This window comes from Macaca nemestrina, chromosome 2, assembly GCF_043159975.1.
Source record: "Macaca nemestrina isolate mMacNem1 chromosome 2, mMacNem.hap1, whole genome shotgun sequence".
NCBI lineage: Eukaryota > Metazoa > Chordata > Mammalia > Primates > Cercopithecidae > Macaca > Macaca nemestrina.
The window spans coordinates 173594918-173620802 of record NC_092126.1 but is presented as its reverse complement, the minus strand read 5'-3'; the positions used below and the strand labels follow the sequence as shown (position 1 = coordinate 173620802).

The window sequence follows — 25885 nt, the reverse complement described above, 5'->3', positions numbered from 1 at the left end:
AATACATACCATGTTAGGAGTAGAAAATAAATAAATTCAGACAGACTTAGCATGTGGAAAAATGAATAAGCACTTGGACTTTAACATTAGAAGTAATTCTCTCCAAAAAACAGAAAATACATTCTACCCACTTCATCCACAATCCCCACAGAGTCAATGCAGGATCTTCCAGAGAAATGGTACATTGTCATAAGCCTCAACCCTCAAAGAAGAATGACATCCTTAAAAATAGGAAACTTTGAAATAAATGAGGTAATGAGAATGAGATAATCTTAGAATGTTAGGGATGAAAGAATATCAGAAGCACAGTCAATAAATGGTGCTGGAAAAACTGGATATCCACATGCAAAAGAACGAAATTGTACCCTTTTCTTACACCATATACAAAAATCAACTAAAAATGCATTAAAGACTTAACTGTTATATCTGAAACCATAAAATTCCTAGATAAAAACATAGGGAAAAAGCTCCTTGATATTGGCCCTGGCAATGATTTTTGGATAGGACATCAAAAACACAGACAACCAAAGCAAAAGTAAACAAGTGTGACTATATCAAACTAAAAAGCTTCTGCACAGCAAAGGTAACAACAAAATGAAAAAGCAACCTATGAAATGGGAGAAAATATTTGCACATCATATATCTGGTAAGGGGTTAATACCTAAAATATACAAGAAGTTTACACCACTCAATAGCAAAAGCAACCCCACCCCCAAACCCCCACAAATCCAAATAACCTGATTTTTTAAAATGAGCAAAAGGCTTGAGCAGATATTTTCCCAAAGAAGACAAAAAATGGACAACAGGTATATGAAAAGGTGCTCAACATCATTAATCATTAGAGAAACACAAATTAAAACCACAATGAGATATCATTTCACACTTGTTAGGATGGCTTTTATAAAAAGACAAGAGGTAACAAGTGTGTGGATAACAATGGTGTAGAGGAAAGGAAACCCTCGTACATGGTTTATGGGAATGAAAACTGGTACAGCCATTATGAGAAATGGTATGGAGGTTCCTCAAAAAATTAAAAATAATACTACCATATAATCCAACAATCTAACCTTGGGGCATATATCCAAAAGAAACAAAATTAGTATATGGAAGAGATATATGTACTGCCATATTCATTGAGGCATTACTCAGCATACCCGAGATGAAGAAACAATTTTAGTGTTCATTGACAGATGAATGAATAAAGAAATTATGGTACATATTACAATGGAATACTATTGAGCCATAAAAAGGAAAGAAATTCTACCGTTTGCTACAACATGAATAAACCTGGAGGACATTATGTTAAGTGAAGCAAGCCAGACACAAAAAGACAAATACTGTATGATCTCACTTATATGTGGAATCTAAAGCAGTTGAACTTACAGAAGCAGATAGTAGAATGGTGGTTGCCAGGGGTCAAGGACTGGGAGAAATCTGTCAGAGGATACACATTTTTAGCTATAAGATGAGCATGTTATAGGGATCTAATATACAGCATAAGTGGTAATGGCTATTTTAATTTGGTTATAATAATTATTACATAATGTGTATGTATATCAAATCAAATCATTACATAAAGTATTTGTATATCATATTGTTATAATAATCATTACATAAGTATATCAAATATATACCTTGAATATATTCAATCTTTATTTGACAATGAAATGTTTTACATTTGAAAAATCACACAATACTGTCAGCACTTGAACATTCTCAGCCTTGCTGTCTCCTCTACAAACATCCTGAGTGACCAGAGACCACAGGTGTTAGTTGAGTGCAACAAAGCACACTTTATGATGTGCTTGAATGAGACAAAGGCCCTACCTCTTCACCTTTAATATAAAGCATTTAGCATGGTGCCTAGCATGCACAGGAGTCACTAAAGTAAATGTTTACTTGGCAAATACATACTCCAAATGAAATAGCAACAGAAAGAACAATTTAAAAAATCATTCAGTAAATATTTTCTCGAATGATTATTTTTTAAAAATATTTTTTGTAAATATTTTTACCAAACAATGGGTTTCTTTACCCATTGTTCTAAAAACGTTAGCAGCTAAAACTTTTTTGTATCATAAAATGTCCTCAGACATATCAGAAGAGCTGACATTCACATGCTTTGCTATGTGATGGCTGCCTAAGTATATTTTTTGAGTAATCTGAACATGGATTTTTTCTAAACAAAAATATGTAAACAAAATTGTTTTTCAGAGGCAACATATTAGAGCAGATAAATCTATTTCTGTAACAGGAAATCTGGACTGTAATATGTGAACACCTAATACGTAGTTAGAGGTAGTAACTGTGTGTAGTAATCGTCATTCTCTTCTTTATTTTTAGGTGTCAAATATAAATAAAATATAATAATACAAATAAATAATAAATACAGAAATAACTTATGCTTCATATGGCAAGTTTCAATAGACTTGAATTTCATTTTTTGACTTGTTAATATGATACCACCTTTTGTAACAGGGAAAATTTTCTACTGAGAAGTTTGGTTGCATGATCCTCAAACAGAGGTAATCGTAATGCATGGGACTGTTAGAGCTAAATTCAAATTTCATTCAACTGTCCTTAATCTGGCTGATACTGATGTATACTTGGAATGTGTAAACTGACAAAGAGATTCTTGGCGATTCCCAATGTGTAGAGAAGCAGGGATTAAATTCACATGGCTTTTGTCACTTAAAAATGAGTCAAGTTAGAAATAGTTGAAGGTGTCAAACATTTTTGAGTGTATGAGAAGCCACTGTAGTTTTCAGAGCAACTACACAGTATAAATTCTAAATGTAAGAGCATGTGATTTCCAAATTGATTTATTTATGCAAATAATTTACCTCTGTGTCTTGTTTTACTTATGTTGTAGGATGGCATTTTTGAAGTTTAGCTTAGGTAATTTTTTTTCTGTTATTTTCTTTTGCTAATTGGACTCTGATTAACTCAGGTATGAGGGCTCAAGAATGGCATGATACAGCAGAAGTGCAGAAATAGAAAAAAAGTAAAGCACTGTTGCTTTTGAATGTAAAATATTAAAGCCTTAATGAAATGGTGCGCACTCATGCACATAGACAATTACTGTGGGAAAATATACAAAAAGAGATAAAAGATTCTCATGCTAGAACACAGAAATATCCTGGAGTTAGAGGGATTGGAGAAAAATAAAGGAAATATAAACAGTAACATGAGGGTCCCAAAGGAAGGACTAAGGTACAAATTATACAAGAAAGTGTACCAGGTACACTTGCACCTTGGAGAAAGAAAATGTACAAGGTACAATTGTACCTTGGATATACAAAATGTATATGGAAGAGTCAGCATTCAGAATTCTCCTAGTCACTAGCAGCCACTTGACGAAATCTCATCCACTACCTACACCTGGGAACTAAATGCTTAGCCATGCAGAATCCCTAGCCTACAAGCATCGATCAACAAGCATTACCTGTGCCGAGAATTAAATATAACTTCACTCTCCACTAGCCAAGAGGACTTCCTTAGGCAGCAGGAAAGGGTGCTTCCTTTAGAGTTTCCAGGAATGATGAAGCCATTTAACTCTCTTTAGTCCCCACTTGACTAAGAAGGCCTGGATAGAAAGCTTCCTTCGTATTTGGCAGAACATGAGAAAGCTCTGTGATGGATAGCAGAACTTTGGATATCATTAGAGAAAAATTGCACTGGACAGAGTAAAACAGGCAAGGAAGATATTATTCAAGACCACTGCAACAGGGTCAAGACTAATGTAATAGGAAAGAGAGCTTGAACTCAACTCAGACTACAACAGGGACAAGTGAAGGTTTATAGTCAATGTGCAGAATGAAGGAATGGATGAGAAATTACTAAGGAGAACTTGGTTAGGTATTAGGGATAGGGGAAGAGGAACTTGGTTAGGTATCAAGAGTAGGGGAAGAGGAACTTGATTGGGTATTAAGGGTTAGGGGAGGCTCTCTAAATTGGCTTAGCAGGATTCTTTGATAAAACTAGGCCCAGCGGGCCAAGAATGGGACCAAACCAAGGCCTAGTTGAAAAGGGATGTTTGGTCAGGGAGAGAGTCCTTGTCAATATCTACTGGAAGAAGGTGCTATGGAAGGAGCGTCACCCTTTCTCCCCACGACCCACTTGGCAACTCCTGTCACTCAATACCCTCACAGTCCTCCTTGCCTCACTGAGTCTATAATTACACTCTTTAGACTGAAAAACCTGAGAAACACACTGCCTCAGTAACATATTCATTTTTCATGAATTATTTGTCCTACCCGATGATACCATGCCTAGGGCGAAACTCCTTGCTACTGGCCTCTATTGTGAAGGAAAATCATCAGGTTAAATGTTTTAGGAATTTAAATCTTCCAGCTAATATTTCTTTAGTTTGACAATTCAGCATTCTGCATGATACTTAGAATAGGTGTATATATATTTAAAATTAACAACTTCTACCCAGTATTTTGTGAATCCAGACCAATGGTTCTTATCTCATGGAATTACCTGGGTCACTTTGTAAACGTATAAATTATCTCATGGAATTACCTGGGTCACTTTGTAAACGTATAAATTCTCAGTCATAATTCTGGACGAACTGAATGAGAATATATCCAGCATGGCTTGGGGATGGGGTCAGCCTTATGTATTTTTACCAAGTTCCCAGTAAATTGTGATGACTATACACATTTTTTAAACAGTAATGTTGAGAAGTGTCCTCCAGGGTGGTACTGACACACCAGAGCTCAAAATGAGATTGTTGGATCACCAAAATACATAAATCATAAAGAAATAGATTGCCTTAGAGATTGCTTTGGAGACTACAAAATATTTGTGAAAATTATATAAGTTTAGTTTAGTTGTAATTAATAATAATTGAGTGCATTCTATTTGCCAATCTCTATACATGAGATGATGTAATCCTTACACTGGCTCTATGATATCACTCTCTTTACTTAAAACTGAGGCATTAGAAGTTAAGTAGTGTTGTCAAGGTCATGTAGAATGTGACAGGCCAGAAATAACACTGAAATGCACAAAAGTCACTTCTTTCTTCTATTATGTAATAAAGCCTCAACTTTTTTTTTTTATCTATTAAAACTTTTATTTTTAATTAGTAGTCACAGTTACCTGAAGAGTTTGGAAGTAAAAGAAAGATAAAATTTAAAAAAAATCATCTATATGCTCATTATGCTGTTAACTAATGTTAATATTGTAAAATATTCTTATATCCCTATGTGTATTTTCACTTGATATACATAGCTTTTATTTGTGATATAATGTATACATCTAGAAATATGATGTTCAGCTTAAAAATATTTGCCATACAAATTTTCCATTTCACTATGAAATCTATAAAAATTTCACTCTCAATGGTTGCCTAATATTCTATTAGTGCAATGTAATTATTCTTCTGTTTTTGGACTCTTTGTTTTCCGTTTTTAGCTATTATAAAAAACACTGGATACTTCAATTAAATTCTTTAAAAATAACATTTAATAAACATATATACACATATGCACACATATCAATATTTGTGCAAATATCTATTACTTTAGGATATATTCCTAAAAGACTTGTTAAAAAGAGAAAATAATGTAACAATTCTAAATACATTGTGTAAAATTCCTTTCTAGAAAGCCATATGTCTTAGCTTGAGCTTCTATAACAAAATACTATTCACTAGGTGGCTTAAACAATAGAAATTTATTTCTCACACTTCTGGAGGCTAGGAAGTCTGAGATTAAGATGTTGGCTAATATGGTTTTTGGTGAATGCCTTCTTCTTAGCTTGCGAACAGCTGCTTTCTTGTAATATTCTCACATGGCAGAAAGAAAGAGAGCTCTGGTCTCTTCCTCTCCTTTTAGTAACACTAATCCCATCACGGGGCTCTACCATCATGACCTCATCTACTAACCCTACCTAGCTCCCAGAGGCCTGACCTCCTAATACCAATACATTAGGGGTTAGGGTCTCAACACTTGAACCTTGGAGGGACACAGGAACTCACTTCATAACAACCTGTAAACTTACAATAGCAATGTATGAAGTGATTTTTATTATATTCATTCCTTCATTGAATAGTATCATTTTTCCTCTTTGCTAAAATGATAAAGAAAGTGATATCTTAATATAGTTTTCATGCTTCTGTTAAAGATTTCTTTTTGTTTGTTTGTTTTGAGAAAGAGTCTTGCTCTGTCGCCCAGGCTGGAGTGCAGTGGCACAATCTCAGCTCACTGCAATCTCTGCCTCCCGGGTTCAAGCGAATCTCCTACCTCAGCCTCCTGAGTAGCTGGGATCACAGGTGTGCACCCCCATGCCCAGCTAATTTTTGTATTTTCAGTAGAGATGGGGTTTCACCATGTTGGCCAGGCTGTTCTCGAACTCCTGACCTCAAATGATCCGCCCGCCTCAGCCTCCCAAAGTGCTGGGGTTATAGGCCTGAGCCACCTCGCCTGGCCTGTTAAACATTTTTTATACTTTTTTTTTTTTTTAATAATCAGTATGTCTGTATCGTGGGTTTTTCCTTAGAATTTTCATCTGACAACAATGACAACAGCAGAAGCTTATATTCTATGGAACATTACTCTTTGCCATCACTATCTGAATGCTTTACAGGAGTTATCTGATGTGCTCCTAATAAACATTCTTGCTGTCTTCATTTTATTTATTAGGAAACTGAGGCCCAGAGAGGTGAAGAAAATTACCCAAGGCTGCACAACTAGCATGTTCTCTCTTTATATCAATGTTGAACAATATTTTTTCTATAATATTGTGTTTTTGTTTTTGCAGATAACTTCTCAAGTTTATTTATCTTTCAATTTTATTCATTTTTGTGTAGAAATTAAATGTTTCTATGTTATCAAATTATCAACTTGTTGAATGATTTCTTTCTTTGTTTCAAAGATTAAATAGTATCTGCTCTATTTTGGAAAATAATATTCTACCATAATTCTAGTTTTTAAGATACTTGGAATATATTATATAAATGACATAAGATGCGAACCTGAACTTAGACTATTTTCCATGATAACCCATACTTTAAAATTGATTTATTGACTAACACTTTATTTTCCTGTTGCCTCGTGATTTTTCTTTATTATATGCCATATCACATATGTACACTCTATTATATTATTTTATATTCTCTTGAAGTCATATCACTCTGTTTCAATTATTATAGTAGTATAAACCTTTTAAATACTGGTTAAAATGATGTCTAGAATTCTGATCAGTGTTCTATCTGGGAGAATATTTTCTCAAAAAAGGAATGAAGAAGAAAATGAAATTATAAGACACACACAAAAAATCAGAGGCCAGTAAAATGAAATCTATGAGGTTGTGATGCCATATTAGGTAATGATATTGGAGTGAAACACAGTATAAATCTACAGATAATATTACTGTGTAGGCCGGGCACAGTGGCTCACGCCTGTAATCCCAGCACGTTGGGAGGCTGAGGAGGACAGATCACGAGGTTAGGAGATTGAGACCATACTGGCTAACATGGTGAAACCCCATCTCTACTAAAAATGCAAAATATTAGTCGGGCATTGTGGTGGTTGCCTGTAGTCCCAGCTACTCAGGAGGCTGGGGCAGGAGAATGGAGTGAACCCAGGAGGCGGAGGTTGCAGTGATTCGAGATCGTGCCAATGCACTCCAGCCTGGGTGACAGAGCGAGACTCTGTCTAAAAAAAAAAAAAAAATTACTGTGTACTGTACTATGTTATGCACCTGAATGTAACTTTCAATGCTCTAATATCTTTTCTGGTCTGAACATTATAGTTTTAGGGTTTCATTGGCCAATAAAACATGGCTTTGGACAAAATGCATATCAGAACTCATTAGAATTGTGTTTCCGATTTTTGGTTAGTACAGGCTTCCCTACTCAGATTTTTCTAGCATTTGAAATTTTCATCATTTTGCAATACCTTAGTCTTGGACATTGATACATTCCCTCCACAAAAATGATATACTACCTCTTTGCACTCCATCTGTTATAAAAGAGTCACACACCGGAAATTTAGTCAAATCTTGGAATATTTTTATCCCCGGTCAATTTTTTATCCATATTCAGTAAAACTGACACTGAAAAGGTACATAGGTTGCATGTGTTTTATAACTAAACAATTCAATTAAAATTCACAAAGATGTATTAAGCTTCTACTGTATGTCTAACATTGTGCTTTAGGCTAAAGACAGAAAAATCCACAAACATAGGCCTGAACAAGAAGAGTTTCTTTCTCTGCTGAATGCTTAAATAGGCCACATAACAATGGTTGTGAAATAATTAAACACAAATGTTCCCCTGTGCTGCCACAGGAAAAGCAGACCTTGCTTAAGGAAACATCTCTACCCAATGGGGAAATTTATATGCAACTGAGACACTAATCAGAAAATAAAAATATCCTTTCTTGCCAAAAACCAATTTTAACTCCAGCATTGATACCCACTCATTATCACAATACACATAATCCAAACATAGAACAGAGCATAAAGATGTGGACAACAGGCCATCCAAATACACTAAGTGAATAATAGCGGCGATTTTACAGCTCTGTTGCATTAAACAAACCTCTGAATAAATCAGTGGATAAAGTCAGCACTGAAAGTGAACTTGTGGCTTAGTAGAAAAATTGAACAAGAACCCTGAAACAATCTCTCATCCTAAGGCAGAGAGCCTGGGATAGGACGTATGGGACATAGGAAAAAACGATGGTAAAAGAAACCTTTAGAACTAAGGCAAATCTTTGATGAGTAAGAGCTGGAAACTCATGGCAGAACCGCTTCACTTTAGAGACTTCAGCATTTGCTACATATTTTCGGTAGCAATAAACAGAGTGTGAGTTATCATGAAGGCAATAAAATGATCTGGTCAAAAGAACTAAGGTAATGAATTGCAAGTAAACCAGATAAAATGGACCTACTTTTTAAAGTATACCAAACTCCAGCAACATGCAATTTACCCATATAACAAACTGGCACATGTACTCCCTAAACCTAAAAAAATAAGTTGAAAAAGAAAAAAAAAAAAGCCAAAAGTTTAATACTCTACCTTAGGGAAATCAGGTAAGCACTTCCCCTATTCTCCAGGTGCCATCCCTAATAAGACTTCTGCTGTAATAGGCCACATATTACATTCCCATGTAAGAAAATCACTGTTTCTCTTAGGATTTTACTTAAACTTTCTTGACCTGATGTATTGGTAGTGTCAAGTCAAAACACCTAAAATATCTTTAAAGAAGACATATTCCACCCTATTTAATACATCCCTCTTCTATTTCAGCTGACACTATTGACAAAATACTCCTGGAAATTACAGCAATAATAGTTTTATCCTCAAGAGGAACCATAACCGTAATGTTAAACCCTCAATCCGTGGGATGTGTCCTTTAGCATCCCACTTCCTTGGAATAAAAGAAGATTGGGGAAGGTGTTTTGGATGAGCCATGTCCAGCCTCATGTTATTCTTCATTGCTCTTAACATCCTCAAAGTACCCTATGAGACTATCTATGTCTTAGAACCTGGAGCAAGAAATACAGAAGAGCCTCATGAGGACTGGAACTGTGGCCTGAAGAGTCAGAAATCCACCCAGTTTACTTCCTCTAATCTACATAGTCTTTCTCTCTCTCTTTCCTTCTCTCATTTCTATCTCTTTCTCCACTTCCCTCTCTCTTTCTCTATCTCTATCTCTGTCTTCCTCCCCTTCCATCTGTGTCCATCTCATTTTCCATATTAGTCCTTTCTGCTTTATTATGTCTATAACACCTCATACCCATCTCTACAGGGCTTCTCAAGGAAAGCAATCAACTGGGTCTTGTGTAGTTACTTAAAGTCGTATATATTTCCAATACTAGATGGAGAATATGATTGGCCCAGCTTAGGTAAATTCTCTCTTGCTGATTCAATTAGGGGCACTAAAAATGATACTAGAGGTCTGGAAGACAAGTATTTTTGTGATAAAGCAGAAACAAAAAGATGAGAAAATGAAATAATTAACCTCTTTATATATTGCTGCTATTGACAGTGTCCGAGTAAAACCTCTTGAGCAGTCAGGCTATGCAGCCAGGAGGTTGGAATAAGAATCTGTACGGTTTTTAAATTGGAGATAAAGACATAAAATCCACAGTTATAAAATATTAATAGCAATAGTATTAAAGACTTGATGCATCACATTAAAATTTTTAATGAAATGACTAATTGTGCAATGAACCATTGAGCACTTTTCATATAAAAAGCACTTTATTATGTATGATATGTTGCACATTATATATCACATTATGCTTACTATATATTACATATTCTATAGAATATATATTACATCACATGTAATAGAGGCTACATTACATAATACCATATATATGTGTATGTACACACACATATATAAAATATCATATAACATTTAAACTATGAGGTAGGTTCTAATTTATCACCAATAAACAAGAAAACTAAAATCTATTTAATTCATTTATTTGTATTGTATATATTTAATGTGTATAGCATAATGTTTTGATACACATATATGCAATAAAATGATTACCACAGTCAAGCAATTAACATATCCATCACCGCACATAGTTACCTTTTTTTGTAGTAAAATCACCTAAAATCTACTCCATTAGCTACTTTTTAGTATATGATACAATATTATAACTATATTCCTCATGCTGTGCATTCAGTCTCTAGACTTTTTTTTATCCTACATAACTACAAGTTTGTACTCTTTGACATTCATCTCTCCATTTTTCCCTTTCTGAACCCCTGGTAAGCACTGTTATACTGTTTCTATATATTTGACATTTAAAAAACATTCCATCTGTATGTGAGATCATGCTGTATTTTTCTTTCTGTTTCTAGCTTATTTCACTCTTAATTTCACTTCAGGTTCATCCATGTTGTTGCAAATGGCAATGCAAATTATTTGTGAATGCTTCAATTTGAAGATTATAAAGTATCAGCAAATGGAAAAATCAGTGGAATACCAAATATTGGATTCTAAGTTTCCATTTCTCTATACTTAATACTAATTTGAGGGATAGAAAATATTCATTTAAATCTGAAATTTTATGGGACATCTTAACAGAAATCCTACATTATAAAATTTTAATATTGGAGGAGTCTTTTAATGCCCTTGAGTTCAGATTCTTGGCATTTCCAAGTGTGATACATTTTGTAGGTGTGACATAATTACAAAGTGAAGTAATATATTTGGCTATAGGTCAAAATGGGCCCACAATATTTAAAAAACTGTCTATAAAATACTTAGATTGATGTTTTCTAAATGTGTTTTAGAATGAATCCTCATACTGCTGTCCTCCAAAAAAAAAAAAAAAAAAAAAACAACACAGAAAATCTGTAGTCTATTCCCTGGATAATGCTTATTAAAAGAAATCATAATTTCCTAAACATTTTTCTTAACCAACCTACTGACTTAAAAGAAGTTTTCTGACAAAGGAATAGCAATAGAGATTCCAAGTAACTTTGTACTCAAAAAGAATATGAAAATTATGCTTGAATCATTCAATTCAATTTATCCTAATTAGTGTAGTTTTATTTTTTAGATATATAACAGTTTATTGATAAATTTTACTCTCTCTCTTTCTCCCTTTTTCTCCCTTAAGGACCAAGTTTGTGAGACAAGAGTCCAAAGAGTAGTTGGAAAAGCGGGCTCTTTTCTTAGGAATTATTAACATTCTGTGCTTTCACTAGTATATTAATTATTATAGCTGTTCTCTTGTCTATGTAACCAGGCATTCATTACTGGACTAAAAATGGCTGTGGAATTTGCTTCATGAAGGACCAGCTGAAGCAGCTGCCCGTTAACATCACTATCCAACAAATGATACACTTGGGACATCTGATGGTGAAGGAAAAGGGTATTTAAAAAGTCCGACTTTCTTAATACTATAGGTAGTAAGTAACAGAGGCAAAACTCCAAAGTAAGTTTGAAAGTAAAGCATACCTCACTGTTTAACATTAGGAAAACTGTAAAAATGTATTCTAAGATTTTTTTTTAAATTAATTAAGCTTTTCAAGATTTAAAATCTTCAATCAAATACATTTCTTAAATATGAACCCAATTTTATTTTATTTATACCGCTCTCTGTTTAAACTTTACATGTATAAATATATACATATATACACATACAGTTGACTCTTATGCAACACAAGTTTGAACAGGATGGGCTCACTTTTTCAACACAAGTTCCCATGAGTATGCCTGCTTCTCCTGCCTCTCCTTTTGCTTCCTCTACCTCCTACATCTCTCCCACCCCTAAGACACCAAGATCGACACTCTTTCTCCTGCTCCTTAAATCACTCAATGTGAAGAGAAGAGAGATGAAAAACTTTATGAAAATTCACTTCCCCTTAATGAACAGTAAATACGTTTTCTCTTCCTTATGATTCTCTTAATAACATTTTCTTTTCTGTAGCTTACTTTATTGTAAGAATGTAGTATATAACATATGAAATACATGTAAATTGACTATGTTATCAGTAAGGTTTCTTGTCAATAGCAGGCTATTAGTACTTAAGTTCTAGAAGGAGTTAAAAGTTATACATGGATTTTCAACTGCACGGGATGTTGGTACCTCTAACCCCCATGATGTTCAAGTGTCAACTGGACATTTATAATATATACATGCCTATATAGAATGTACATAGAAACACCGAACACACCCACAGACATGGAAAGGTTTTTGAATTCACTTTCTATCATTTAAAGAATTTTACCCTAGGCACTACTGTGATTTGTAGGTATATAAATTAGTTTTTTATTTGCATGAGGATGTTTGTCTTGAGACAACATTCAAAGCTTTCAAAATAAAGGGTCCATTTGTCTTTTTTTCTAAATAAAAATGTGATCCTATTTTTCAGGTACTGATTTTGAATGATGATAACATATTACCAGCTATCAACCAATAGCTTCTGGAGTGACTATTGTCTCTTAAAATCCCTTTAGTATTCTCTGAAGTAAATGGCATATTGTTATTTTTGTGTCTGTAAGATCGTCTTTCAAGTAGATTCTTAAGTCCCTTTTCTCATTGCTCTCTAGAAATTTTAATGGGAACTCATCTGTTGTCTCGGTTTGTTAATGTCTGGGCATAAGGACAGAAACTAGAAAAGTAAGTAGTTGGTTTACTTTAATAATAGATGTCACAGAAACCAAGGACAGGAAATACAGCCAGGTCTCATGAAAAAGGAAGCTTAAACTGTAGTCAGTGTAAATGATCCTGAATGGAGCTTTTTCTGATATTTGGGAATCACAGTTAAGGCTAATTGTAAGCTAATAAGCAATGCACAATGGATGCCAGATCTCTCTCTCTGCAGAGCTTACCAAATGTCACTGCACCACTTTCTTTTTGGTGAATGAAAAATAGTCTTGTGGGCAGATAGAAAAGCCAGAGGATTTTGGCAGTACACTTGGGAAGAATGTACCAAAAATGGTAACAGGCTACTCTATATTCGTTCCAGACCACTTGCCCCTTCTCAACAATGGGAATAGAAAAAGTGAGGTCTTCTTACCACTATGAAAGTCAAGTTTAAGGAACAGCCAAAGATAATCACAAGGAGAGATTGGGCATACTTCTAAGAAATATAATTGGACATCTCTTTCCCTGGCTGGATGTTTGTCAAGCTGCAGAAATTAAAAGTTCACTGTTGTGTAATAATTAAAGCAGTAAATAACAAGGAAGTTTTTAGGAGACCTTGACTTCTATCTTCTGAGTTTGGAGTATTGCCCATTTATTGTCTACAAATTTCAAACGGTCAAGGATCATGTGGAATATCTCATAATATTAGGGCTAAAAGGAAACATGATGAAGCACATTTAGAAAGATGATGGAGCCTACCTCTGTCCATCTTTGCTCTCTTTTACCGACAGTTGAAGAGAGAGTATCTCAGCAGTTACTGAATAATTGATTGAAAGAGAAAGGGGATTAATATAATGGCAGAAGACATGGGCGGCTACCAGGCAAAGCAATGGGATACCAAATATGAAAAAAAGGGACAGAAACTGGACTTCTTTTTTTCAGGATCACAGAGGAAAAGAGCTACCTCTGTCTGAGGGAATGAACAACAGTGGTGGGATCTAGGATCAAGGTGAAGCCCATTCTAAGAAAATCACAACTATCATTTTCTCAGGTATATCCAGCATCGGATGGAATCAGACTGAACTAAATATCCAGAGATACTTACCCCCAGAGGTAATCTTGCCAAGTTAAGTAGGGACAGATACCTTCATTTTTATGTCTTTCCTCTTGATCTCATAGCCACTAGAGGAGTAAGAGACTAGAAAGGGCAAATATGAGAGAGGCAAGGTGGGGAGCAAATACTGTGAATCAGGTATGAGATTTGAGTATTACACTAGGTTGAAGTAAACTTTAACAACCAATAGTAACCAAAAAGTTATAGAACCTTTCTAAAGCAAAGGAAAGAAGGAACTAATAGAGCACATTTGAAAGGAGTAATTGAAAAGTAGAACTAATTAATGTTAATAAAATCTAGTCTAATTAAAGTCAATTTCTACTTCTCTCAAGGGTTACTTATCCTTTGCTTCTTCCAGTCTCAGGTGTGGCACAATCTCTATCATTCTCTTATTTTCTTTACATCTATCTCTTTATCTACTTGAGTTTGTCTTGCCTGCACATGACTTAACATGGCCCTAAGGTTATATGGCCCCAGTGCAAGCTGTGATCTCACTATGTGTCCCCTAAGGCATATTTTCAAGAGAAGACATTTAATTTTCTTAACTCATGTAGTAGATGGTTTCTCCTTAGGTCAATCACTGGCCCCATTAGGTATGGGCACTTGGTATAGACAGGGTAGCAACAGCGGTGAAAATTTTCTGAGAAGGGAACACCAGAAATAGGTAATTTTTGGTGCTTACTCAAGTCAGTTTTCATTTAATATTTTGTGGATTTTGGTGCCTTTTGGATGAGTCAGTTTCCTCTATACGTATCTGCAACTTTCTCAAATCACAAAGAGACTCTGGTATTACATCAAGGTGAATCATAATAGATCTCTTTACCTACCTATTACTTGTGAAGAGAGAGGAAGTTTGTTAAGCAAGTCAGATGTGACATCTGTTCTTGGTCAGTAAGAAGAAATGAAACAAGCAAGATAATCTTCCTTCAAATTACTTGCTCACGATTAAGCAAAGAGCTTCAGGTAAATGAAAAGTACAATTGCATTAGTAATGTACTTGTTTTTCAAGGTGGAATATGAAAAATTATATATAAAGCTGAACATCAGTGTTACTGAAATACTGAACACTGAGGTCAGACAGGCCTGAAACTCCTGTATTTCAAAGTTCTAGATGATATCTTACTCACACCATGTCCTTGAGAACAGTTGAGGGTTTGCATTTGATATGTAGCTGAGGAAGAACAGATAAGTGCTGGACACTGTATTTTCCTGTTACTTGGCAACAGTTTCTTTTCCCTCTTAGCAACAGTAGAGAGAAAAGCTTTTTGAAAACTGAAAAGACTACAGAACAGAAAAAGTCAAAGTCTTTCATATATCCTCCAGCTGGAGGGCATATTAAAAAGAGCTGAATTTAGGAAGAAATGAAGTATACTTGTTACCCAGTTGCAATCTGTTCCTATTGAAATTTAACCCCAAATTTCAATGTCCTAACCATCTAACTATTTCACCTCTGTATCACAGTTAAGTATTTGAAAATACAGTTCTCTTGGTCAATTTATATTCATGTCAGTTTTCCCAGCACATGTGACTAAGACCAAAAAGAAACATATAGAAAAGGCAATAATTTCCAGATAACCTTTTATTATTTGGTTAACCAACCACAGCCTGGATTTCTCATTTACTTAACATTTAAGAAAGACTGCAGTTGGGTGGGGAAGCAAAAAAGAGAAAAAGTAAGTGATTGATTTTGGCAGGATTTTTAACTTATAAAGACATCTCTAGTCTTCCTCTCTGTGTTTTGGGGAAGGTAAATTTTTTAAAGCAAAAAATAGAATTTTATTGTCACTGAGAATTCAGAGTGTGTTATAGCAGCTTGTGTCCTTTAACTAATACATTACTCTACAATAGAAACAAAACTTTTTACAAGTAATTTCAAGTCTCAAATGGTCTTGATTGAGAGAAAGCAATTGATATTGTGTGAAGGTATGTCTCCACCCAAATCTCATGTTGAATTGTAATCCCCAGTGTTGGAGGTTGGGGTTGGTAGGGGAGGTGTTTGGATCATCAGGGTGTATCCCTGATGAAAGGCTTAGCCCGTCCCCTTTGGGATAAGTGAGCTCTTACTCTGTGTTCTAGCAAGATCTGGTAATTTAAAAGTGTGTGGCAACTCCCCCCGCCACCCCCTCTTTCTCTTGCTCTGTTCTCACCATGTGATGTGCTTCTCCCTCTTTGCCTTCTCTCATGACTGGAAGGTTCCTGAGGCTTCCCCAGAAGCAGATGCCACCCACCCTGCTTCTTGTACAGCCTGCAGAACCAGAAGCCAATTAAATTTATTTTCTTATGAATTACCTTGTCTCAGGTATTTCTTTATGTCAATGCAAGACTGGCCTAATACAGAAAATTGGTAATGAGACATTGGGACATTGTTATAAAGATAACTGAAAATGTGGAAGCAACTTTGAAACTGGGTAATGATCAGAGGTTGGAAGAGTTTAGGGGACTCAGAAGAAGATAGAGAGATGAAGAGGAGTTTGAGACTTCTTAGATACTGGTTAAATGATTGTGACCAAAATGCTGGTACTGATCTGAACAAGGAAGTCCAGGCTCAGGAGGTCTCAAGTGGAAATGAGGAAGTTATTGGGAACTGGAGCAAATATCATGTGTGTTGTGCCTTTACAAAGAACTTGGCTGCATTGTGTCCATGCCGTACAGATTTGTGGAAGTTTGAACTTGAGAGTGATGGCCTAGAGCTTCTGCAGGAAGAAATTTCTAAGCAGTAAAGTGTTCAAGATGTGGCTTGGTTGTTTCTAACAACCTAAGCTTCTATGCAGGAGCAAAGAAATGACTTAACTTGGAATTTATGTTTAAACAGGAAGCAGAGCAATACCATTTAGAATATTTGCAGCCTAGTCATGTGGCAGAAAAAAAAAAAAAACAAGTTTTTTGGGGAGATGAAAAGCAGGCCGTAGAGCAACCTGAGAAATTTGCATAACTAAAAAGGAGCCAAGTACTAATAGCCAAGACAATGGGGAAAGGCCTCAAAGGCATTTCAGAGACCTATGAAGTAGCCCTCCTATCACAGGCCCAGAGGCCTAGGAGGGAAGAATGGTTTCATGGGCAAGGCCTTGCTGCCCTGCATAGCCTTGTGACACTGCTTTTCACATGCTGGCTGTTTCAGTTCCAGTCACGACTCAAAGAGGGCCAGGTACATCTTGGGCTGTCACTTTGGAGAATGCAAGCTGTACGCCTTGGCAGCTTCCATGTGGTATTAAGCCTGTGGGCACAGAATACAAGACTGAAAAACACTTGGCAGCCTCTGTCTAGATTTCAGAGGATGTATGAGTGAAAGCCTGGGTGACCAAGTAGAAGCCTGCTGCAGGGGTGAAGCCCTCACAAATGGCAGTGACAACAGGAAATGTGGGGTTGGAGTATCCACACAGGGTTCCTGATGGGGCACTGCCTAGTGGAGCTGTGAAAAAGGGGCTACCATCCCCCAGACCTGAGAATGTTAGCTCCACCAGCAGCTTGCACCCTGCACCTGGAAAAGCTACAGGAACTCAAATTCAGCCTGTAAGAGTATCCTCAGGGACTAAACCCTGCAAAGCCACAGGGATGGAGCTGCCTAGCTTGTTGGGAGCCCACCCCTTGCAGCAGTGTTCCCTCTATGTGAGATATGGGGTATAAGATTATTTTGGAGCTTTAAGATTCAGTGACTGCTCTGCTGGATTTTGAACTTGCATGGGGTCTGTAGCCCCTTTCTTTTGGCCAATTTTTCCTCTTTGGAATGGGAATGTTTACCCAAAGACTATACCCCCATTGTATCTTGAAAGTAACTAACTTGTTCTTTATTTTACAGGGTCGTAGGTAGAAAGAAATTTCCGTGCCTCAGTTGAGACTTTGAACTTTTGAGTTAATACTGGAATGAGTTAAGACTTTGCAGGGAGTATTGAGAATGTATGATCATATTTTGCCATGTAAGAAGGACATGAGATTTGGGAGGGAACAGAGGCAGAACAATATGGTTTGAATATATGTCCCCACCCAAATCTGTTGTTGAATTATAATCTCCAATGTTGGAAGGGAGCCTGGTGGGGGTGTTTGGATCATGGGGATGTATCTCTCATGAATGGCTTAGCCCATCCCCTTTGAGATAAGTGAGCCCTCCTTCTGAGTTCTCATGAAATCTGATTATTTATAAGTGTGTGGCATCCTCCCTTCCAGTCTCTCTTTTGATCTGTTCTTGCCATGTGATGTGCCTACTCTCTCTTTGCCTTCTGCCATGATTGGAAGATTCCTGAGGTCGCCCCAGAAGTAGATACCACTGTGTTTCCTGTAAAACCTGTAAAATAATGAGCCAACTAAATCTATTTTCTTATAAATTACCTAGTCACAGGTATTTCTTTATAGCAATGCCAAGAATGGCCTAATACAACAACCATTGCTGAGACTGTCACAATGTTCAGATAGTCCTACCAGATAGTGAGGCTCAGGCTATTAGAATGACAGCATCATTTTTGTTGTTTAGATTCACTTTTTAAATTGTTTTTTAAAAAGAGACTAGGTCTCACTCTGTTGCCCAGACTGGTCTCAAACTCCTGACTTTAAGCAATCCTCTTGCCTCAGCCTCCAAGACTGCTAGGATTGCAAGCAAGAGCAACCATACCTAGCCTAGGTTCACTTTTTATAGGCGAGTACACAGATATAACAATACATTTTCATGAGAGCTTGTCAATGTGTTCTTCTGGGAAATCTTCATCCCTATAAAGATATTGAACATTTCTATCATGCCACAGAGTTCCCTCATTCCTCCTTCTAGTGAATCTACAATGCTACCTAGGCAATTATAATTATAATATTTGCAACCATAAATTAGTTTTCCCTTGTCTACAGTAAACAACTCTGTATGAATAAATACACATACATAGATACACATGGTACCTTGACAATGCCCATTTTTTTTAGCTCTATAAATGCTCCATTCTCTCTAGCCTTCTATGTCATTGCATAGTCATTTGCATTGACGTTTTCCCCATTTGTATGTAGAATTATTCCTTGTGTGTAGAATAACTGTCATAGTTAATTTATTGGGAAGGGTACCTTGTCAAGACAGAGTTAGAAGATTCCTGTCAATTTTTTTTTTTTTTTTTTTTGCATATTGGGATGAAACAATTATTATTACTGTTCTAGAATTTGCTCTATTAACAGCTGTTTTTTAAGTCAAATTTTATTTTTAATTCATTGTAACATGCAAATTTCTATTTTATAAAATAGAGATAAATGCAATTAACAGTTATAATTCAAATTTGTAGGATTATATACGGCTCTGAGTTAGAGACCTGGGTTCTAAATCCAACTCTATGAGTAACAATGTAATACAAGTTTATGTCATATATGACAAGCCAGTTAAAATGTGACATATCTTCTTCAAAGAACAAAATAAAAAGTACATTCTATGCATTTTAAGTGTATTTCAATGGTTTTTGAAATCAATATTTTAATTTTAAATGATGAGAATTTTTTAGGTGAAGAATCTGAAAAGTTAAATTGTTCAAAGACGCAGTTTTCCTTTAGAAGAACGTGCATTGCAAGCCAGTACTCTTTGACCCCATTTCCTTATCCTTCTTCAAAATAAAGAAAATTCTATAATGTGAAGGAATGCAGGGCAGCAGGCAATGCTGTTTTATAATTCTCCAGCATCTAGTTAAGTGCTGGAACTTTAGCATGCAAAAGTTTATTTTGATTGAATATTTTCACTTCCAAAATTAAATAAGTTAAGCAAAACTGCTAATAAGTATGAGTCTTGGCTATATTATCTTGTGACCTATATAGAAATTCATCTTGTGAAAGGTCGTGGGATGTCTTAATCTCTTAATTTTATGTCCTCGTTGTCATGGTCTTCCCCAGGACCATTGCCTCCTCTGTGCCTGTACCAGTACTCTTTGGCTAAACTTGGCTTTGAAGTCTGTTAGTTCTGAGGTGGAGCAGCTTCTCAGTAATGAACACGGCTTCCAAAATCAGAGTCCTTTGCCTCTTAGCTCGATGTACACAAATCAGGTCTCTCAACACTACCTCAGAGCCTGTGGATGAACAGCTTCAAAGTTAGAGCCACATAGTCAATTTAGACAGAAATGAGTTTCTTCCAGAAAAGGAAGTCCCTCTCCATCTGCCAGAGCTCTCAGAACTGAAATCCACCCAGCTGTAGTCAATTGTTAATACTCTCTTTCCATCAAACAAGAAATAGCCCTGACCATCCGGGTCACAATCCTGGTCAATCCAGTAATGTTTAGCTTTGTTTCATTTATGTCTTCATGTGACACTTCTTACAAAACTTTTTAAAACCTCTGTACCCCAGGTTCCATATCCCATATTTTATAATCTCTTACTGTCCTGATTCATCACAGTGGCTGATGTTTTTTTAATTACCTGGTTCCATATTACAATTTTTGAACACTTGGACATCTAGGTCATCTTCTTGTACTCATTTTTAGCCAGTTTTGTTATCATTCTGGGTAATTTAATGTTTGCGTAAAATACCTATACATACTCTTAATCTCTCAATTTCTTTAACATCCTTTTTATTTTCTCCCCAGCGTCATGACCTACACCACACTAGAATTAGTACCCCCACAGCAGCTCCCTTTATTTTTAAACAAATGTTGGAAAGATTAGCTTTTAGAACTCTGAGATGAAATAGTTCTAAGTGATGAAAGTTCCTGTACTTTCAATTATCTACTCAGTTATGCTCATTACACATGTTTCAGGTAAATAAGAAAGTGAATGTGAGAAAAAGGTAAGGAAAGGGAGTAGAAGCCATCATGAAGTCAGCTTTCACAGTTCAGCATCACTTAGACTATGTTATAGACTAAGATAAATATTTCTTGCAAATATATTTTACTTCAGTTTCATCTTGCTATCAGAGAAATATTTTAAACAGTTATTCTCATTCTTTCTCCCTATATACGAACATTTATTTACAATTAAGTGATTAAATATATTAATATTGTTAATATTAAATAGCAATTATTAAAATATTAAAAGGTTACTCCAATACAAAATAGAAATACAAATTTTGAAATGTTCTTGCAACACCACAATAAATCAACCCCGTGTCAGAGATTGCATTCTATTTTGTGCCCCATTTCTCTTACAGTCAACCCATCTGAAAAACCCTAATTCTGAATCAAGCAAACCACTTGTTCATCTTCTCTGTACCCATACCCAGGCTGTGGAGGACTGGTAGACTAAGAACCACAAATTTTGGTTTTTATTATAAATATGTGTTCTCCATTTGAACTGAGTGCTTAATGCCACCAATTAATGTTTCTTTCCACAGTTAGCTCTCCCTCATCTTCCACCGCCAGGAATTCAATGCTTTCCCACTCTCTAAGTGCTAATCTTCCTGTCTCCTCGCTTTTATTCTCACTAAATGACTTCATCTTAGTTTTCAGAGTATATAGAAATGATCAGATAAATTCCTTCAACTCTCTGCCACTTTATCTACAACATGTTTCTGAGCCCCCTTTTTTTCCTTCCCGTCATTAGAAAAGATTGCTCAAGACGGTCTCAGCTTATGCATATTGTTCCAGAGTAATTATTAACAGTACCTCCTTCCATTATTAAAATGTTACCCCTAATTAGACCAGAAGCCCTGCTTGTCTAACTTCTGATCTCTAATATAATCAGAGTACTACCCTTTGTCTGTTTATTACATTTTACTATATTTTTCTTATATCTTCAAACTTCTATTCTCTTCTGATCTGCTCATCTAACTTCTGATCTCTAATATCATCAGGGTACTACCCCTTAACTGCTTATTATATTTTACTATATTTTTCTTACATCTTCAAACTTCTATTCTCTTCTGATTTTCTTCCATCAGTATTTATGTTTATCTCATAGTAAAAAATAAAGCACGTTATGCCACAGTTTTCTTCACTACATCTCTTACTCAGCCTGCACTTAAAAGAGTTAATGACATTTGCTTTTATCACTTTCCCGCCACTTGTTATTACTTATTAACCCATCACAGCTGAGATTTTGCACCACAGCACTCCACTGAAACTATTTTTGTCAAGTATGAATGACTTACTGAATATACTGACATTTGTCCCTTTTGCTCTGTGACCTCTATCCCCCATGCCTTCTTTCTTGAAAATAAGACACTACACCCTTCTGGTTTTGCTCTACTTCAATAATGATTGCTTATTTGTTTCATGAGTTCTTTTTCTGCTCATCCCTTAAATGTTAATATTTCCTATGGTTTCTAGGTCCCCCTTTCTTCTTACCCTCTCTTATTTCTTGGGCTACTTAATCGATTCATATGGACACAGTTACCACATATATGCTGTTGATTTGAAAATGTACAACCTAGATATTCTGCTAGATCACTCTAGGATCTAGATCTAGATCTCTCTCCTCATTTCCAGGCTCTGACATCCAACTGCCCGTGAGACATATTCTCTTGGATGGTACTTATTCATCCAGAACTTGACACATACAATCTTGTGTGATCCCTTTCTTCTTTCCTTCCTTTATCCCTACAGTTCTCCAATCCATTCATCTTCCTATATTCCCAGATGTCCAATCCTGACACCTGAGAAATGTAACTGTTTCATCATGTTCTCTTACCCTATTGCACCCCATTGCCAATCACTCAGCAGTTTTAAAAATTCTGATTAACAGCTCTCAGATATTTTTGCTTATCTCCATCTTCACAACCCCTATGATAGACTAAGTGACCACCACGGTTCCTTGGATTATTCTAATAGTTTCTTAAATACCACCCCCCTTAAATACCACTTTATATATATATAAATATACAACACTATATATAAATATATATAAGCACACACTTTATATACATAAAGTGTGTGTGTGTGTGTGTGTGTGTATATAGAGAGAGAGAGAGCGCCACATTTATAACCACATGCATAGGATTTGTGTGGTATCCAGGAATGCAATGCAGGAGGGAAAAACAATATATACATATATTTGTTTTCCCCACCATATCTTTCTGATACGTCACTAATTCAAGATTGTGTGACTGAAAATGCAAAGAAACTAAGGGGATTTACATTATAACTAACATTAAACAGCAAAAATTATGAATTAATAATAGGCATTTCTGTATTTTAAAGTCCCTCACTGTGTACACTACTAGAGAAATTGCTCATCTCTTCAAAAGTTCTAATCCCCTCCAATATCCTCAAGTCCTCCTTCAACCCCAGTAGCTTTCTCTTCTTCTCTCAGTTATCTAATTATTGATTTTTTAATAGAGATTACCATAATTGTCTCTGAATCTGAGCCAATTCTAGTCATGAAATGAAGGTTATCTCTCCATAAGATATTTTGCTAAGAAAAATAGTTTACTTTTTTAAAGTAAATTTTTTTTAAAATGAAAAAAGCTGGCCGGGCGCGATGGCTCACGCCTGTAATCCCAGCACTTTGGGAGGCCGAGGCGGGCGGATCACAAGGTCAGGAGATCGAGACCGCAGTGAAACCCCGTCTCTACTGAAAATACAAAAAATTAGCCGGGCGTGGTGGCAGGCGCCTGTAGTCCCAGCTACTCAGGAGGCTGAGGCAGGAGAATGGCGTGAACCCAGGAGGCAGAGCTTGCAGTGAGCTGAGATCAGGCCACCGCACTCCAGCCTGGGCGACAGAGCGAGACTCCATCTCAAAAAAAAAAAATAATAATAAATAAATAAATAAATAAAATGAAAAAAGCGTCTTACTGATGTTAGTGTTAGATTAATATTTCTTTTCCTCTAAACTGCTCATCTGTATTTCCTACATAAAGATAAACTACTTCAGAGCAGAATCCACATCATGTTTTGCCATCGTCTCACTAGTAACTTGTCAAGAGTCTGGCCTATTTTAACATTAAATATATATTTGTGTAATAAACTTTAAAAACCTTAAAAATATTAGTACGAAGGCAAAGTTACTATAGTATAATAAATGAATAAATCGTTTCTTAACTTAAAAAATTTTTTATTTGATGACACAACTTAGACAATCTAACATTTCCAAGCATTTGTCTCAGGGAGTCATCTTTAAGGTTCACTGAGAACCATAAAAGGGTAGGACGTTAGTCTCTGATAAGAGAGAAGAATGATACATGTCTATGTATTACTCTTGCTGTTTAGTCCTAGACTAAAATGGCATAAATGGAATCATTTTTTTTTAAAAAACTGCTCTATTAAGAATATTAATGCCCACAAAGACTGTGAGCATTCTGATGGTCAATGATGAGTTCTGCAGACCATTTTACCCAATTATTATTTATTCCTACCTCTATAATTATAGCACATCTACATGCCACAGTAGTTCCTTCTAACTGTGGAATAAATAGTTCATCAAAGGTATAAATGGCTAATCATAATTTGTAACCACATTGACAGTGTTTGAGCTGCAAATATAGTTATTTTAATGTTTTATCCAGAAGGACCCTTGGAGTATAATTTAAATTTTGAATATCTTAAATGTTGCCTGTAGTACAACCTATTATAATGGCTTATTTTGTTATTATCTCAGAAAGATGCTAGAATTTTATACTATTTAGAATTTTAGTTTTATAATTACCCACATTTTATATTACTTTTAATATTATGTGTATTTTTCCTAATATTATTTCATTTTTGTCTATGTTTTTATGAATTACTTTCATAGATTTTAAACAAAAACAGTATCTTATTGCTTTCTAATTTATCTTTTACTTTAGTTTTTAAGATTTAGTTCAATATTTCTTAATGATAGTTACTTACAAATATTTCCTGGAAATTTGTTTGAAAGTTGCAGTATGGCATGGTGTATACAGTTAGACTTTGCATAATATAAACAATATTACAGTGATTCATATTCTATCAGTGGAATCTCTTATGTTTCAGGAGAACAATGACATTCACAATAATAAAATGTTCCCAATGGTTTTCTGTCAAACAAACCAATAATGTCTAAGAAATTTGGTAATTTCATCAAAATGTACAAATTTTTTTTAGGGGTTGTGATATCTAATTTTAACCTCACTTGGGTAAGGGATGCCCAGATGGCTAGTAAAGCATTATTTTGAGGTGTGTTTCTGGAAGGTTTCCAGAAAACATTAGCAGTCAAATCTGTAGATTTAGTAAAGAAGATCTGCCCTCATCAATGTAGGTGGGTATTATCCAATCTGTTTAGGGCCCGAAGAGAACAAAAAGGCAGAGGAAGAGAAAATTCTCTTTTCTTCTTGAGCTGGAACATCCATCTTTTCCTACTTTTGGACATCAGACCTTCTGGTTCCTGGGGCTTTAGACTCTCCCCACTTCCTGTTCTCAGATCTTTGGCCTCAGGCTGAGGGTTTATGCTATCCTTCCCCTCGTCCTCAGGACTTCACACTCAGACTGAATTACACCACTGACTTTCCTGGTTCTACAGTTTGCAGGTGGCATATTGTGGGACTTGCTGGCCTCCATGGTTGTAGAAGCTAAATTATATAATCAATATTATCTTATATATCTATTTATCCTATTGTTATTGCTCTGGAGAACCATGGTTGAAACAGTGGTCAATTTACTTCTATCTGTATTTGGTAGTACACAACAGTATCTTGTTGCAGTGAAAAAGCATGAGGTCTTACACTGTCTTCAATAAATGGTTTTAGGACAACTGGATATCCACATGCAGAAAAATTAAATTAGATCTTCATCTTATGCCATCTACAAAAATCAACACAAAATGGATTAAAGACTTAAACATAAAACCTGGAACTGTAAAACTACT

General features: G+C 35.6%; 1 long non-coding RNA gene across 4 annotated transcripts in view; it reads right to left on the bottom strand.

Annotated features, from left to right (window-relative positions):
• LOC105477567 (uncharacterized) overlaps positions 1-25885 on the bottom strand; it is a 577843-nt gene that overhangs the window by 5016 nt on the left and 546942 nt on the right. The window lies entirely within an intron of this gene.